The sequence below is a fragment of the Cavia porcellus genome, unplaced genomic scaffold, assembly GCF_034190915.1.
Source record: "Cavia porcellus strain 051 isolate PalLab524CR breed Dunkin Hartley unplaced genomic scaffold, mCavPor4.1 scaffold_1, whole genome shotgun sequence".
Lineage (NCBI taxonomy): Eukaryota > Metazoa > Chordata > Mammalia > Rodentia > Caviidae > Cavia > Cavia porcellus.
Window position 1 is genome coordinate 133779448 of NW_026947484.1, and position 16997 is coordinate 133796444.

General features: G+C 36.4%; 1 protein-coding gene and 1 long non-coding RNA gene across 4 annotated transcripts in view; one reads left to right on the forward strand and one right to left on the reverse strand.

Moving 5' to 3' along the window:
* The window catches only part of Magi3 (membrane associated guanylate kinase, WW and PDZ domain containing 3), a 264809-nt gene that overhangs the window by 97667 nt on the left and 150145 nt on the right, over window positions 1-16997 (forward strand). The gene's annotated exons all lie outside the window — the stretch shown is intronic.
* Window positions 1-16997, reverse strand: part of LOC134470734 (uncharacterized) — a 71625-nt gene that overhangs the window by 2190 nt on the left and 52438 nt on the right. The window contains exon 3 of the long non-coding RNA XR_010039868.1: window positions 15260-15359. This is a non-coding gene — a long non-coding RNA (uncharacterized LOC134470734). The remainder of the gene's footprint in view (window positions 1-15259; window positions 15360-16997) is intronic.

Consider the following 16997-nt stretch of genomic DNA (forward strand, 5'->3'; position numbering starts at 1 on the left):
AATAGGAACTTTAGAAAATGAAACAGGATGGTCTAGAGAAGTAGTAATCTGGAAATGAGCAAGCAGAAGTTAGAATATTCTTTCATAGTAATACTGAATTAGTGTTCTTATAAGGAAAGGAAAGTTCAAGGTAAAATCTTTTATTTTTTTATCTGCAAATTTCTGTGAGAAGTCTATTTAACGATTAGAATGTCAAGATTTTGCAGTACATAGAGTAAAAACTATAGTTAATGAAAAGAACCAGATGTTTAAAATATAATTTAAAAAGGATTTCACATATTTTATATGAACGGATTCAAAAATGTTTTGATGTTTAAGTAGAAATCATATTGTAGGGGTCTTTCATACTACAACAGTAAATGTAAAATTTAGACAAGACAAAAAGTATCTGGAGTATGTCAAAGCTAAAATTTATACTGTGAAATTACGAGTTCAGAGCAGACTTGAAAAAGTAGTTGTGACAAAGATGCCGTGTAAAAGGTTTGTTATCTCTAATATGCAGACTGCTCTTACAACTAGATCAGAAGACAAAACAACTCAGTAGTAAATGTGCAAAGGATTTGAATAGGTAATTTCAGGAGAGGAAATTTACATGTCAATATTTCAGAAGTTTCTCACATTAAGATTAATGAAATGTATATTTATTCACTTTGTACCATAAAATTGGCAAACATGAAAATGATCAGAAAAAGTGGGGATGTGGGAAGTTATTTGAATGCACTGCTGATGGGAATGTGAGTTTTTGCCTATTTTGGAAGAGTCTGAAAATATATATTAAGATTGAAAAAAATACATACTTCATGCCCCAGGACATCTTAAGGGAATCTATCCCTAAGAAATAAAAGAACTGATATGTACAAAGATGTTTACTTTAGCACTGGTTATAATACCAGAATTATCCACTAATGCCTACTTATAGTGGAGTAGGTAATAATACTATATCACAGCATAGATTATTATACTGCCATTGTAAAGAACACTGTATGAGCCAATTTAGAGAGAGTTTTTGTGACCTGTTGTTGAATGAGAAAAAAAAATATGTGCAGAAGTATGCATTAATAATACATCCTGGACTTCCGGGAGAACATGACGGACAAATAACAGCAGCCATGGAGGCTCTCTGAGATTACCAGCTTAGAATCCAGGAGTAGTGTGGTGTGAGGAGTCCTAAGCAAGGGGAGATGTACCCTGCTGGCCCAGGAACGAAGCCGAGAGAAACCAACTGGAAATGCAATCCTGATGCTATAACAGGAACACATAAAATCTCAGCGCAGAAGATGGAACCCGCGCCTCTGGAAGCTGCGATTTGAATTTCCTGCTGCCGCTGCTGCATCCCTATCAGCACGGCAGGAAGACAGATGCACAAAAGCTCTGAGAGCGGGAATTGGCGAACCAAACGGAGTTGAGTGTGGGACTGGCAGGGAGCCCTGCATCGACCTGCGGTGAGTGAGAGAAACGGGAACCCTTTCATAGACTAGGAGGCTTCAACAGAGGACATTCTGGGACCGGGCAGACTAGCCGGAACAGGGTGCTCCAGTGACTTTAGTCGCATATTCCCCTCTCAAGCGGGGAGCGCGTGGCCTGGTGACGCCGTGGACTAAGATCCAGTAGGCTAGCCCAAACCAGGTCCCTGCGCCTGGCGGTGTACCCTAGCAGTGAAGCCTTCACTACGCTGATCTGGAAGGATGGGCCCAGCAGAGGCTGCCCAGGTCTGTGTCTCCCTAGTACACTGCAGTGGGCAGGAACACCTAGCCGGTGGACTTAAACAAACTGTAAAGACAAAGAGAAAAAAAAAAACAAAACTGGGCCTCCTACATACACTTGTATGGAAGGAACAAAAAGTATGGGAAGAGGGAGCAACAAGAAAGGGTCCTCAGTCCCCAATCCTGAGAATACTGATCCAGGAAAGATAAATGCAAAAGAGAATAAAGACAGAAAACATGCAATATCAGACACGGCACCAATAGACATAAAGCAATATCTCCGGAGCCTCATAGACGAGTTCAAAAATGAAGTATTTAATGAAATAAAGCAAGACATAAGTAGAATAGTTAGAGAAATGCTAAGCACCGCTCAAGAAAAAACAGATGGTGGAATGGAAGAACAGGAAAAAAGGGGAGAATTGTTTGATGGAGAAAATAGAGAAAACATAGAATATGTGAAGTAGGTTCAAAGAGATCACCAGGAAATTAAAAACACTATTGAAAGCTGGCATAACAGCTTGAAAGAAACTAAGGATAGATTATCAGAACTGGAAGACAGATTTGTAAGGTGGGAGCATGAAATGAAAAACTTCTTAAAAATAACAAGAAAACAAACAGCAATAATACAAAGGCTAGAAGATGATAAGAGGATCTATAACTTAAGAATTAAGAACATAAAAGAAAAAGTAGGGACACAAGTGAATGAACTACAAAAGCTATTCACAGAAATAATCTAGGAGAATTTCCCTAATTTAGCAAAAGGTAAAGATACTCAGATGTACAAGGCATACAGGACCCCAGCCACCTACAACCCAAACAGAGCTACACCCAGGCATATAATAATCAAAATTCCAGAAATCCAGTATAAGAACAGAATATGGGAACACCCATCAGAATTACAGTAGACTTCTCGGCACAAACCATCAGATCATGAAGAGCGTGGGGGGAAATAATTCAAGCTTTGAAAGATAATAACCTCCAGCCAAGATTGATATATCCTGCACAACTGTCCCTAGAAATTGATGGAAAAACAAGGTGCTTCCAGGATAAAGAGGAACTAGGGGAATTTGCAACCACCAATTCAACTCTACAGAGACTACTGCAGGACATTTTAAAAAAGAAAAATACCAAGATTCCAGAAACAGTGGCAGAGAGGCCACAATGAATGGAGCAGAAAGTGAAATGAAGAAAACAAACTGACAACTAATGTCAGAAAAAGAGCTCAACAGAAATGAGGCAGAGAAGGTTAGATGGTAGGAACAGCCATTTTGGAGAAAACAAGACATCATAATAGGTAGTGCTGATTTAATATCATCTTGTTTTGTAGTCCCATCAAGCTTTTGTTCTTCTGTCTCCGTCGGTTTTAACATGTTGTATCTTATTGGATTTTATTATATGTGATAATATAAACAAAAACTTTTATAAACAAGGAGATTATACAGAAACCACTGTTCATTTTCTGTTAGTTAGTTCTAAATACCCTGTAATACTGTCATTCTCTTGAATGGTTTTACATTGCTTTGATATGTTTGATGCTACAGTATACGAAGTTATATCCAAAGATTTTAAGGAAAGAGACACTATGCTAACTACTTTTATGTCGGGATTATCTTGTGGTAAAACACTATTTTGCTTAAATGGCTATGTTTTGACCTGCGCTGTTTTGCTGTTATAACTACTTTTATCTCAGTCTCCTTTTTATTATCTACTTTTTCATGTTTATCCTTTTAATTAAGGAAAAAATAAATAAAAAATAGCAGGATATGTTATAGTAACCCACATTGATTTCCTATTAACTTGATTTGAAACCCTGTATTGCTCTCACCATCTTGTTTTGACTGATTTTCCTATATTCTGTTATGCTTGATAGTATCAAGTTCGAAAGTATAGGCCACAACTATGAAGACCATAAGATTCATTATGATGCCCATTCTGGTTGACTATTATCTTCTTTTGAAGTCCTCTAATGTCTGCAATGTTTTGGTTTTATTGGTCTTGTTCTTTACTGTTTTGTTCAATTTTATTATAACTGATGATATAGGCAATTCTTTTTAAGATAGCAAAGGCAGTATGGTAACCATTGTTGATCACCTGGTATTTTGTTTTTACATTATCTATGATGTCCATCCTTTTGATTTGACTGACTCTGCCCTATTATGTCACATTTGGTTTTACTTTCTTCAAAAAAAAGTAATAAGAACAGTGGGAGTAATAAAACCCAAAATGTGTAATTGTCATTGTAAAAAAGAGAGGGAAAACAAGTGCTCTAAAGGACATAACTGCATGTATATTTAAGTGTATAAGATAGGTAACCATATTACTGAGTTTTATTGGATCATTGAAGAGAACTGTTTGCAGTCTCACTGTTTGAATGTCTAGTCTATATGCTTTAATTTTGTAACTTGAACAACTATTGCTAAGATGACAATATGTAATCCATTAACTAGTGATTTCCTACTGTTTATTTTTTCTGAAATTCTGTATAACTTGTACCCTTTTTCTGTTTTTTTTTTCTTTTTTCTCCTTAAATAAAATTTAAAAATATATCCCATTTCTTTGTAGAATAGCGACCAAATTCCTATGTGGATTTATTAATGAGCATTTGCCTCTATAAAAATACATGTTCATGTATACTAGTAGCAGATAACAACATGGAAGAATGTGTATTAGCTTGTTAACATGTTTTGGGAGGGTGATGATAATGCAATGAAAATAGAAAGGAGAAAGGGCAAGCAAGGTACATAGTAAGCAATTAGATGTGAAAATGGAACTCCAGGAAGTTAGGACTCAAGAGTAGAGTCAACTACAGAAGTAACTTAAGGTACTAGCCCCATAATGTTATCTGTGTTTTTTTCATGTGTCAATCCTGCTTTGTCTTGGTCAGCAAGAACTAAGTAATAGGTGTTTTAATAATTACTGTTTTAGTGAGCTCTTATAAAAGCATTAATTGATGTGCATAAAAGCTTTAATTATTCAACTGATTTTTATTGAACTTTTCTTTGTGGCAGGTATGGTTATAGGCTCCGCAGTGATCAATAGGACATATAAAATCTCTGTCATAATAAATAATATCATGTCAGATCATGTAAATGCTATGAAGAAAATAAAGCATTTTAAAGGGATAAAAAGAGACAGAGAAGAAAATGAAAGGGAAGGTAGTTGTTTTAGATAGGGTAGTCAGTAAGATTTTTCTTTGAGGCAGTGAACTTGACAAAAGACCTAAGGAAATGTCTGAGACAAATATCAAATAGATCAAACAGAATAAGATAGAAGGCTTTGAGGCCCTGGCTTTTTGTAGAAACTGAAAAAATAGCAGAGCAACTGAAGCATAGGGACTGAGAAAGTGTGAAGAGAAAAGTTTGAAGAGTTGGGTAGGACCCAGTCTAAGTGGATCTTAAAGATCATGAGAGAAAGATTAAGGTCCTTTTTGGAATCACATAAATGTTTTAAAAGGCAAATGTACTTTGCAGTAGTACCTTCTGAAAGAGTTTTGGCCCAGGCTGGACACTGTAGCTGGAAAAGCCTCAGCAGGAACCAAGGAGCTCCTATCTCCCCCACCCCTATGGCTCTACCTTCCCCACCCCTAGTAATTTACCTGTGGCGCCAAAAGAATACTAATGGGCTACTTGTGCATCCCTAATGCCCCTCAGGCAACACCCTTAACCTAAGCTACTTGCATGCCCCCACTCCGCGTGTTCCACGGAGAGATCGCGGAGGTGGGCGGGAAGTGGAAGGGAGTGCTGTGCCCCAGAGGATCGGGGGTGTCTCTCCCTGCATTCTCAAAATAAAGGTCATTTATATTTTTATACTTCTTACCTTTTCAGCCGCCACTGGTCCCCCACAGTTCTATCACCTTCAGCATTAATTCTGAAAACCTTTTAGTTTAGGTTATTAAAAAAATAGAGTTGCTTCCCCATTCTATAACTCTCAATACAATCCCAAGACCCTTTTTAGGTTTATAGGATTCTTTTGTTTGCTGACCAATCCAGTGTTTCCCCTTTCATAGTGTGTTAGCACTTGGTTTGGCACTCAATCATGTTCTGTTGTAATGATAGTAAGAATTATAGTAACAAAATCATGTTTTGTTTACCATGTACCAAGTATTACTTTAAGTGATTTTAATATATTAAATCCTTTCATATTATGGTTATGCTGTGAGGTAACTGCTGTTACTTCTGATTTACACTTGAAGAAGTTGGTAGCACATGGTATTTTAATGGCCTCAGATAAACCAGTATCCGAGACTTGTCAGCAAATGCACTGTATTTATGGGATCCCCTTTCCTGCTTATGAAGGGGCAGGATTTGTTTTCTTATTTCACTAATCTTTTTTTTCTTCTGTTTTTCATAGGTTTGAAAACTATAGCAGAGGGTTTAGGGAAATAGGATGGTGAGTTATTATGACACCTGTATATTTGGAATTTTTCTGTTTTACTTCCAACTTTGAATATCCTGATGACTATTTTTCCTCAGATCATCTAAATGACTTGAAAATTACTACCGTTTAATCTAAACACTTATCTCTCAAATGATATGTTACATCTAGAAGTAACTGAAAAGTCTTTGAACAGATAAATCTCCTAATTTTTGGTTCACAAAATGTGGTTACCACACTGTTTTGTTTTTGTATTCCCAGTGCCCAGCAGAACACTTGACACACAGCAGATGGTTAGTGCATATATACTCCATGTGTGAATGCAGAGACCAATTTCTCTTTGTAATGTGTTCTCATTTTCACCTAGTAAAGACAGATTAGCTTTACACACCACATTATGACTGCTAACTTTCCCTATTTAGCTACCTCAGTGGAAATTTTATCTCCCAGTACTTGCATGTTGACTTTATTGAACAATTCAGGTTCTTAGGGAGCAGTTACCCAAAATGAGAGACTATAACTGGCCAGTATTACATCAAGTTTTCCTTTAATCGCTAGGTAGGCAAATTTTATCACTTTATTGAAGATTGAATAAACCAAATTGGCAGCTATTATTGGCCATCTCCAAAATTAATTAGAATTTAAATTTTCAGTTCTGTTTTATAGTACTCCTGCTAAATTATGAAAATTACAAGTTAAAAAGAAAAGCATGGTATGTAAATACAGGCAGTGCACATTTAGTATTTTTGTCAAAGGGAAAGAGAAGCAAAAATAGACTTTGGCCTGAAAGATAGAAATCGTAAAAGTAAGTATCTTTCTTTTCAAGCTTCCACATCTGGATTTTAATCCCTCTGCAATCCAGATTGTTTTGAAGGCCTGGCTAATTTCTTCACTGTTTTCTTCACAGGCCCAAAAGTCCATTGACACAATAAATAAATGCACTTTGAAGCTAACAACTCACTTTCTTAAATTGAACTTGCCTAGGGGCATTTATCATAGTTTCCTAGTCAGCCAAGTTTGTTTCTGATAACTATGAGAGGTGTGAGAAAGTAAGGAATTGGCTTGAGAACTGGGTGGGAAATGGGAGAGGTGTGCATTCCTCTGCTTTCATTAATGATAAACAACTAGTGCTTTTCCTTGTTTCTTTAAATGTACCTATATCATACTTTGCTGTATATCAAAAATATTCTCTAGTAGAAGATTGGGGCCAAAGCAAAAGGAAGCATTCAAGCTTTATTGATCTGTGCTTATCCTACATCATTTCTTCCTGCTGAGAAAATGATTGCTTTGTTTTAAAAACCCTCAAGATCCTTTGTTTGATGTTGTCTTTGCTGTTTTAAAATAGGAAAACAATTTGCATAAATTAGGTGCAAAAAATGTTTTTCTTGGGTTTTTTTCCTTCTAAAAATGAGTGGGAAGAAATTATACAATGTGAAAAAATGATGGTGTTATTTAGAAATGATTCTATTTTCACTTAGGCAATCCTAACATTAAGCAAGAGAGTTTCTGTGAGAAATTTGCTATTATATTGTTTGCATACTTACCAAAGTGTGTCATGCAAGGATTTTTTTTGTCCTTATATTGTTATTCTGAGGTCTAGACATTTTTTGCTACCCCAAGCTAACAAAAATATACATATTTTTAAACTATTAAAAATTCACTATCAACCATAAAATGAGATGAATGCATAGTTATTTTTTTTTTTTTTTTTATCGGTACCGGGGATCGAACTCATGAGCACACACTTGCGAGGCAGGTGCTTATTGATAGAACTGTGGGGGGAGGACCGGTGGCGGCTGAAAAGATAAGAAGTATGAAATATAAATAACCTTTATTTTGGGAATGTGGGGAGAGACACCCCCTACCCCCTGGGGCGTGGCATCTCCCCCCCAGGGCGGCGATCTCTCTGTGGGACACGTGGAATGAGGCACATAAATATCCTCGTCTTGGGGTGGAACCTAAGGGGGGCATTAGGGATGCACAGGTAGTCTATTGGTCTTAGTTTGGCGCCAGAGGTAATTCCTAAGGGTCGGGGCAGATAGGAGCTCCTTGGCTTTACCGGCTACAGTATCCGGCCTGGGCCAAAACCCTTTCATATCTCGTCTTATGATTATTATGAAAAGGGGCAAAGATTTCTCTCTTTAACTACTTCCTGCTAGCTGAGGGCACTGTACTGGGGTCTAGGGGAGTCGACGGGATGACGGTTGATGCCCAGGTAGAAGCTGGCCAAACCCTTTCACTTATGCCACTGAGCTAAATTCCCAGCCCCAGTTATTTTTAACTTACTATAAACTTTATTGACTGAAATTAGAATAAAGTTTTAATTTGTCATTACTAATAAATATCTTTCAATTCTTATTACTTGAGTTTTGGGGTAAAGCCCTGGCTCTCGGGTCTCCTTAGCTACTTGTCCTATAACAGTGGTCAGATCAGAGAGACAGCAGTAACCAAGGGCAGGAAAAGAAGATTTAATCAGCATGACTGTTTTGAGGACAGAAAGGTTCAATCTGTCTTTGAGGGTTAACAGAAACTTTAGGGATTATATGGAGAATGTGAACAAAGGCAGGGGGAATTGAGGGGTTTGCATGCTGGCAGCATAAGTAATCCTGGTCAGATTGTAATCTGGTTGATTGGTATCTCATACGTTGTTTTGGGAGAGCCACCATCCCTTAAGCTTGTATTTGGTCCCTACCATGAGATAACAGCTCCTGCTTTTGGGAGCTGCCTCAGTTTCTGTCTTGGGATAGTTGTTCCCACTTGAGAGTATACTCATTATGAGCAGGTCTGTGAGGCTCTACTTTCCTGGATTCCAAGGTTGCAGGTTTAGGACAATGACCAAAGATTTCAAGACATTACTTGGGGATGGGAGGTGGATGGAGTATAGGGTGGGGTCTGGAACTAGATTGTGTAAAGGCTGGCAATTAGATGTCTCTGCAAATCCTGAAAATTGCTTTAGTTACTCTTATCTTTGAGTCCTTAGTCTTGAAGGAGAGTATAGTAGACTAGGTAAATTTAGGGCTAATAGCCCTTGTCATACTCCTTAAAATGATTAATATGCCTACATGCAGAGCTGAGCAGGGATCTGAACTGAAATTTTAAGATAATAAAGGATGCATTTAAACAAAGGGAGAAATGTCACCCTTTTTATCTTGCTTTCAGTTAGTTGTCCACTGAACATTTGCAGGCTTAGCCTCTAGGTTCCTGTTACAGTCTTTTTGTATAAATGACATCATTTTTTGTTTGTTTGTTTGGGTTTTTGTAGAGGGTAGTAGGGATCAAACTCAAGACCTTGTGCTTGCCAGGCAGGCGCTTCATGCCACTAAGCTCAGTCCCTGGCCCTGACATCATTGTACAAATATAATTTCTTTGGCATGAGAGTGAGATGCCTCCATAATATTAATTTTAAGGGTTATATGTTTATTGTTTTCTCGTATTGTTGCTTACCAATTACAGTTCATTTTTTTGATATATAAAAATACAATTAAGTTTTTTTTAAAATCTAACATCTGTGAACCATAATAATTTCTTACAACCTGTTGTTGGTATTATAAATCTACTTAAGTATCAAAAACTTCATAAATATTTGATAAGATACTTCTATTACACCTAAGAACAATGACCTTCTAAGACAAACAGGTATATATGAAGTAAGTTTAATCCTAGGTAGAGCAAACTTTTTTCTTTTACTTTTCAGATACTATTATCAACTCCCATGAGATTTCAAATGGATTTACTTATGTAACTGAACTGTGCATAACTCAAATCACCAAACACCTGTTTGGTCTTTTCACTGTTCTGTTAATAATTTCTGATTTCATCATGACTAAGAATGAACTTCTAATTGAGATGTTTTTCTAAAGTGCTCACATACATGAACTGTTTCTTTTACACTATTGTAGATTATCTTTCTAAATACAAACATTTTTATCATACTGTATTTCTGCTTAGATACATCCAATGTCTTACATTGTGTAGATGAAAAATTTTAAACTCTAGCATGATCTTAGAGGCTACCAACAACCTGGTCTCACCTGGTTTTCTAGTTTCATAGTCTGCCCTGAGGTCCTTCTCCAGCTACCATATATCTTAAGCCACGTTGAACTGCTTGCTATTTCCAAACTTATTTTCATAATCCCATCTTCACAAGTGCTGCTTACCTTGAGTATTTTCATTTTTTTCTCCCAGATACCCTGTGATATCTTTAGGACTCTGCATCTTCATCATAATGTGTCCAAATTGAGGTTACAGTATGAATAATTTACATTATAAATAATTATTTATATCTTTCTCACTGTACTAGGAACTCTGTAAATGTGTGGACTGATAGTTTTTTAACCACATAAATCTGCCAATTATCATGACAGAGATTCAAAATGATGAGGAGACCATAAAAAGACACCTTATCAGTCTTCTTCCTCTGGTGCTCCAGACCTAAAATAGACCTCCTGCCTTTTGTTCCCGCTTGTACCAAAGGCACTCCAATCCCTAGACAAAACATCACTAGCTCCACCTTCACCAGCCAGTTCAGCACCACCCCAGTGAGAGATAATATAATACAAGCAGTCCCTGCCCTTTGTCTAGTGAGAGAACCTCAGCCTCTCCCATGCCCCCTCATTAAAGGCCTCTTCATACTTTGTCTCCTTCTGATCTCTTCTGCACTGCTTCAGATTGAGTGCCAAAAAATACTGAATTATGGACTTGTCATTATTTTTGTAAGTACTACCTCCCATGCCCATTGTGGTACCTTTGTTGTGATAGGTGTTTGATATGCCTTCAAATGTTGCATTACGTACAGATACAGAATTAAACCATTTTTCGTCTTGAAAGAATTTGTACTATGAAAGTGTATAAGGGATATAGTACCCTTTCTTTTTCCATCATTTTTTCTAAAGCAAGGTATGTTCATGATACTCTGGTAATTTAGTATGGGGGCAGGAGTATACCTAGAAAACTTGTTAAAATTTACTTGACAGTAAGTATTTAAAACTAAGCTAAGTAGTCCAGAAGGATGATCATATACTAATACAAGTTGGGAAAGAATGAAGGCAGAGTCATTTTTAAACTGTACTCTTAAATTATATATAAATTTGTATTTTTCTGAGTTCCTGGTATGTTTTTCTTTTGCTCAAATAGAAAACAGCCGCCATAGGGGCTGGGGATTTAGCTCAGCAGCATAAGTACCTGCCTTGCAAGCAGGCGGTCGTGAGTTCGATCCCCGGTACCAATAAGAAAAAAAGAAAATAGCCACCACTTAAGAATACTAACTTTTGATTTCTTGGAAACTTGTCATTGGAAGCAGTTGGATTGAGTGTGTCCATACGTAGAATGAATAGAGATACACATTTTAGCCTCATATCATTTAGTTTATTGTTTCCCTTTTAGTCAACAATAAAATATACATATCAGTTTTAAATTTAAACACAAGCATGACCAGATGCAAATATTTGCTATGCAAATGTTATAAATATATACCTTTTCATTATTATTATTATTTTTTTATTTTAAAGAGGATAAAACAGAACAAAGCATATCAGAACAAAACAATGCAAGTAGCGTAGGATTTCAAAGCAAGACAACAGGAACTCAGCAGTGGCTACCATAATGTCTTGTTTTCTTTGAAATAGTTGTCCATATCTTCACATACAATGAATTCAGTCAAAAATAGTATAAAACTGATCAAAACAGAAAATGAAAGCATTACTGGTCTTCAAAACTAGACTGTAGGAAAATCAATAATGGCTTCCATAATGTGTCTTGTTCTCTTCAAAATACCTTCATCTATATTGAAATTTAACAATACAAAACAAACTAAAACCATTCTAAACAAAGAATAAAAGCATTCCTAGACTTCACAGCATGATGATAGGAAATCAGTAATGGCTACCTTAAATGTCTCTTTTTCTTCAAAGTAGCTGTTCATATCATCAAACAATACACTCAATTCTTGTAAACTCTTTAGAAGAGGTCCTAAGCATGTATAAGCCTCTACATGTACATCTATCCTTTCTGTTTAGAGGGAAAAACAAAACAAAACAAAGCAAAGCAAATTACTAGAAAAACAAGCAACAAAAAAGATAAATAAATAACAATAACGAAGAGCCCACAACAATGACAATATAAGCTTTCAAAACAAGGGAGTAGGAACATAATTAAAGTTGTTAGTAATCTTCAAAAGAGTTCCTCAGAATACCAGGTGTAAACAGGTAAAATTGATCTATGAATGTTAACTGTTTTGTTCCAAGAACTAATTAGTAGCACAGTCATCTTAGCTATCTTAAGTGTGTATATTAAATTTATATCTTTTTCTTTTCCATTCCTTTTTTTCTCCTTTTCCCTGAGTTATTTTTTCCCTTTTGAGCAGATTCTTATCCTTTCACAATATTTATTGAGGATTTTGTATCTTATTTATTCTTACAGTTTCTTACATTTGGGAGTGCATACAGTATTTACACATATGAGTTTGATTATTTCATTTATAAGTGTGGTCTCAAGTTGCATCCATCTACCTATAAAAGCCTTAGTGTGATCCTTTTTTATAGCTGAATAGTACTCCATTGTATAAAAGTACTACATCTTTTTTATCCATTCCTTAGTTGATGGGCATTTAGGTTGTTTCCAAGATCTGGCTATTACAAATTGTGCTCCTATAAACAAGGGTGCACATATATCTCTGTGATATGATGTTTTTAAATCTTCTGCTAATATGCCCAGAAGTGGAATAGCTGGATTAAATGGGACTTCCAATCCCAGCTTTTTGAGGAAAAATATAAAGGATATTAGTTCGACCTAATCTCAAGGCAAATTAACAATGTCATACGTCTGTCAAAATAAACTGAAATTATAGCAGGCTATATTGATAAAATTTCATTTTCTGGCAATAGTAGCCAGTATTTGAGTGAGGACTGTCATAGTCTGAGAAAACACTGATAAATTTGAGTAGGTTCAAAGTAGATATTGAGATTACTGGTAAGAATATTTAGGGAGGAAATGAAAACTACTTACAATATTTGAATTATTTCCACATAGTTTTGATCTCACACTTTCTCAGTTTGCTTCCTTAAGTGATATCTAGTACTTACAGCTCAAGTTTAGAAGTCTGGGCAATTTTTCTTCCAAACAGTGTTTTTTTGTTGTTTTTTATTTTTTTCAATTATTTATTCTCAGAATGCTTCTATTATTGTGTAATTTCTGATGACAGTAGAAATTCAATCTGAGAACAAGCAGTAAGAATTTCTGATTATACTATAAAGAAACAGAGACCTAAAGCCTGAGAATTTGAGCATCTATGGAAGTTTATAAAACAAAAAGGACATGTTCTTTCCCAGGAGTTGTTTAGTATGGATCATTATAGACAAATCTATAAAAATGTCTATGAAGTTAAATGAAAGTAAAGATTAGCAGGGTTAAATTAAGTGTTTTTAGCATACAAACTAGTTCAAAAGAAAGAGAGAAATGATTGAAAGGGATAGAAAAGAAATACTAATTTTCCCAGTAACCATCCTAAATTGTATCCTTAAATCTCAGCTTGGAGCTGGATGTAAAATTAGAAGGATCAGGGGCTGGGGATTTAGCTCAGCAGCATAAGTGCCTGCCTTCCAGGCAGGCAGTCATGAGTTTGATCCCTGGTACCGATAAAAAAGTTAAAAAGACAAAAAAAAAAAAAAATTAGAAGGATCATGCTTAGCTCCTGGCCAGCCTGGGCTTCATACTGAGTTCAAAGCCAGCCTGCACTACATGGCAAGACTCTGTCACAAAAATAAAGAAACAAATCCCAGCCTGCTCTGCTTAACATATGTCCTCCATTTCTCAGTAGAACTAATCATTATTCTAAATTATATGTGTATTGTAGTCATACACCACCACACCCAAAAGGAAGATCTCTTATTGAGTAGATAGTTATAACTCAAGACCACATAGTTAATGAATAAATGACAGAAGCAAGACTGAGGATGAGTTTTTGCCTGATTCTGAAGCCTATCCTAGCCTAGCCATTATCACAAAAACAATCTTGAGTGAGAGAATTATTTAAGGTTTAACTTACACCTACTTCTTAGTTAACAGACAAGATGTGTAGTTATGGTATAATAATCATCATTGTACTCTCAAGAACTCTTTATTTAAATCATTTCTCAGAGGTGGCCTTGTTATTGGGTTGTACTGTTATAAATTAGAAGTTTTTCACCAGTGATGGGCCCCTGTTGCCCCAGCTACTTGGGAGGCTAACACAGAAGTATCCCTTGAGCTCAGAAGTTTGTGACCAGCCTAGGTAATAGAGCAAGACCATCACCCAAAAAACCAAAATAAAATATAATGTTGGCAAGGAATTTTCAGCCTAGATACAATTGACATTTTGCAACACATAGTTATTTATTGTGAGGGACTAGTCTGTGTACTGCAGGATGTGTGGCAGCATCCCTGGCTATGTTCACTAGGTGCTATGACACTCGCTACTCATAACTATGAAAAATGTCTCCAGCATCACTGTGAACTCATGTTTCAGTCTAGCGTAGATAATACAGATGATTATAAATGGACATACTCATTTGTATATGTGTACACATAGGTTGATATACATGTAGATCGTCTGTTAGTTGACAAGTCTAATGAGTGATACCCCACCAGCAAGGAGTATATCTTGTGTTCAGATCTTGGTTTCTCATAGTCATTCTCCAACAAAAGGAACTAGGTGGAGAAGCAGCAGATTCTTGGACTGGGTCAAAATGCCTATAAGATCAGCCTGGAGCATCTTACAGTGACAGAAAGTAAGGAAAGCCTCAAAAAGCGGGAAGGGGGCACAAAAATTCTACAGGTCAGGGATTTGCTAAAGGACCACAGGAACTAATTAAATAGTTTTCAGTGGTCAAAGCCATAACAGTTTGTGCAACAAAACAGAGTAGTATTGGACCATAACTCAAAATATGAGGATCATAATTCAAAATATTGGATCATACTGATATAAATGTATAAATTAATAAATGAGGGTGAAATAGTCAAAGTTGCTGTGTAAAAGAATACCTAATTTAAAAAATACAAATACATACACACTCACATGCCCCCAAGGTGTGGAGGCTAACTCTAACTCCTTAAGTATGAGCTACTCATAGTGACTTCCTTCTGAAGACTACAAGATTACATTGTGAAAAGTAAGAAAGGTAATAGTGGAGAAAAATGACAACCCTTACCTCAGCCAGGTGATCAAAGTTAGTGTCAATAGCGATGTCATACTAAAAATCCTTGATATGAAGTAATGACAGAGGTACTCTGTCTCGGTAGTCTTCCTCCCTAAAATATATAACCCAAGGCTCATTATGAGAGAAATATCAGCATACATCAGCTAGGAAACATTTTACAGAGTATCTGACAACTATTTCTCAAAGTTTTATTATTATTATTTTTTGTACCAGAGATCGAACTCACTACCTTGCACTTGCCAGGTGAGCGCCTATGCCATTGAGTTAAATCCCTGGCCCTGTGTTTTGTTTTTGAAACAGGGTCTTTCTCTGTAGATCAGGCTGGCCTTGAACTTACTATGTAATCCAGGCTGGTTTCGAACTTAGCAGGTACACAGTAAGTATTTGCTTATCTCTTTCAGTGTCTCTTCCTTTTTTCCTTATAATTTTGGAGTTGAGATTTTATACTGTATTATTATATTTTATACTGTATGTAATTTTATACCGTATTTTTAACTTTTCTCCTAACTATAGTAGCTGCTTTTGGATTACCTCATCCATGCCCATAACTTCTCTTACCAACTAAACATTGATACTACCAATTCAAAACCATTAGATTTGTCTTAGTAAGGATGAGGCTTATATCTGTCTATACTTGCATAGCATATCACAGTAAGTTTTGGTCTCAGTTACTTTTTTGCTGAGACAAAATATCCTACACCCAAAGTTAAAAGACTATAAGTTTATTTTAGCTCACAGTCTGTGGAGGTTTTAGTCCATAAGCAGCTGGCTCCAAGGCAGGGTGACTTGGCAGAGGGGCATTGTAGGGAGTAAATAACAGTTCATGGAGTGCAAGACAGGAGGCAGCAAAAGTAGCAAGCAATAGCAGCAGCAGAAGGGGCCTGCCTTCTTTCTGTCCCTTTTGCATCCAGTCTACCTGCTCTTTGAGCAATGCCATCCACACCTAAGTGGGGCAGCTTTAATCCTATCATCACCACCTTAATCCTAGCATTACACACTCTAGATCCAGCCACCTCCCAAGAGCCCCAGCTATGTCCACAAGACTTTGAGGGAACGTCTAGATACAAGCCACAACAGTGTTAAACAGTTCAACACAAAATCTGATCTTCCCTCCATTCTTTGTCTTGTTCTTCCCAGCTAAATATGTGGGTGCATTCTAGATCCCTCTCCTGCGAAACCTGGATTATTGTACATGCTTCCAGGGCATTTTATGCTTTGCCGCCAGTGATGGTTGTAAAACAGAAATTTGATCCTAATGCCTTTTCTAATAACCCTTAAATACTTTCTCATTACCTGCAGGGAAAATTTTCCTCTACTCTCCTATCCCTCAGTAAAATTGATGACATTTTCTTTTGCTCCTCCAAGTCTTATCTTACTGGCTTCAGTAGTAGCACAAATAACATATACTACCTCTTAGATTGCTAAATTGGCTTGTCTTCTGTTCCACTGTAAGCTTCTGGAGTACAAAGACCTTTCTTTGCTTTCTCAGCCATGATTCATTCATGTTGACTGAATAGTGAGTGAATGAAATTTTAGATTTATGTCCATAATTTTTATTCATTGTGTTTGACCTAAATAGTTTCCTTTGTTTTAATATTTCATAGACTATGGCTTTATAAATTCAGTAGTAGTAACAAACTTTTTAAAAAATCTATATAAGCAGTGACTTTCCATTGAGTGTTGTGACTATCCTAGTACTCTTTCTGGAGAGAGTGATACTGGAGATCGA